Below are 2148 nucleotides of genomic sequence, written 5' to 3' on the forward strand. Positions count from 1 at the left end.
CGGAGCTGCCTTAGCCATCTTCTAACCACAGAACACACAGCCCAAGAGGACACACATTTGGTAAGTGGAAGAGCTAGGTCTCAAGTCTACCTCCAAGTCCCATGTTCTTTTTTTTTTCCCAAGGGGGAGCCCCCCCTTTTTATTTCTTCTTTGTGCTCATAGTTATAGCAGCCTGTTCTAATTTCATGGAGATAAACTATTCTCTTATTGCTCTGAGAATATTAAATATGGCTTTGAAGCTTTTGTTCTTGTAGTGTCTATTTCTTCTAAATTGCTTTTTTTCCAAGCGGCACATGGGAATCTTAGGTTCCTGACCAGGGATCAAACCCATGCCGCCTGCAGTGGAAGCGCAGAGTCTTAACCACTGGACCGCCAGGGAAGTCCCAAATCCCATGTTCTTTATTTAGCTCATAGTCTACACTGAAAGACTATCCACAGATAACAGCCTTAGGGAAAAATCATACCTGTGGCTCCTATTATGTCAAAATAGTTTATACATCAAGTGCCTCTAATTAGCTGTTGGCACTTTTCTGGAACCTCTGCAATTTGAATTTGTATACTTATTAGTACTAGAAAGTAACCCTAGATCATAAATCTTTGAATATCAATAGCCTGGAAGTTTTAGTAACAGCAATTATCAGTTTAACCTACAACTCATTCAAAATGTCATCTAATAAACACGTACATTAAGAAGGCTCTTTCACTTTCAAGTTCACTTATTTTCATGCCAGATACTGTATTCAGATATTAAGTCTCTGGCTTATTAAAGCAATAGTAGTAAAGAGGCCAAAGTCATGAATTCGAATCTCCAGGTAAACTAGTTTACTTTAATTATCTCCACCACTAACTTCAATCAGTAATATTTCAAAGAAATGAAGTTTGTCTGAAACAAGAGGCAAGTTTTATCATGTGACCAAAAAAAAAAAAATGAGGAGATGGTCAAATTGGTGGTGGAGGATCATCGTATTCTGGCAAAAAAAAAAAAAAAAAGTAGTCATGCCAGTAATCAGAAAGCACCTTTATGAACAAAGGGAGCTATTGTGTTTTATGGTTCAGGCAACAGTCTCACTGAATCAATGGTGTTAACCACTTCCTATGGAGTGATGACACCCGTAACTAACACCTCTGTCCAGATCACCCTTCTAAATGCCAAGCCTTCATAGCCAACTGCAACTGTACATCTCCTCCTGAAGTTCCTATGGCTGTCTGAGCCTCAACATAGTGAACCCTGATCTAGACTTTCTCCTTTCTCGATGCATGGTACCACCATGCAACAAGTTGCCCAAGACAAATCTTAGAAGCCATTCACAACCACTCCCTGCCACCCAACAAAGGTCTGTATATCCTTCCTTCTCTCTCAGTGTTCTTCCCTTTGACCCCTCCTCTGTATCCCAATTTAGGCATCTCTTTCCTGGTCTATTTCAATGGTCTTCTAAGTAGTCATTCTTTTTCTAGTATTCTCTCTCTCCAATCTCCATAGTTATTAGAGTTATACTAAAATGCAAATCTGATGGGAGGAAGCAAAGGAGAAGAGTGGAGAGGTGGGTGTGTGGTCCATCACACAGGCAACATGGGTGTGTGTTTTATCTCCTAAATAGGGAACCTCTGAAAGCTTTTACACAGGGGAGTGACGTAAGCATAAAGATTTTGTTTGTTTGTTTGTTTGGGGCTTTTTTTGCTATCAAATGGACATAGGATCCCATTATTATTTAAATTTGTGTTTTTCTGACATATTGAGCATCTCTTTGGATACTTATCATTCATTCAGGCTTCCCCTTCTGTAGCTTGCCTATTCATATAATTCCCTTTTTAATTTTTTTCCCTAATATATTTCCCTTTTTTCCATACCGATTTTCAGATGTCTTTCTCCACACTCTAGAAGCTAAAGCTAATTTTTTTTCAGTCATAGATGTTGCACATACATTACCAGCTGTCACCTATTCATTTACTTTGACGATGGCATTTACCTTTTAACAGCAGCCCAAAAAAAGCCTATTTTTAATGTATTCAGATCTATTGTTTTCTTTATTGTATACACTTTGAGCATCTATTTTTTTTAAATTTTATTTACTTATTTATTTTTGGCTGTGTTGGGTCTTCGTTTCTGTGCGAGGGCTTTCTCTAGTTGCGGCAAGCGGGGGCCACTCT

This window comes from Balaenoptera acutorostrata, chromosome 16 (genome assembly GCF_949987535.1).
Source record: "Balaenoptera acutorostrata chromosome 16, mBalAcu1.1, whole genome shotgun sequence".
Taxonomy (NCBI): domain Eukaryota; kingdom Metazoa; phylum Chordata; class Mammalia; order Artiodactyla; family Balaenopteridae; genus Balaenoptera; species Balaenoptera acutorostrata.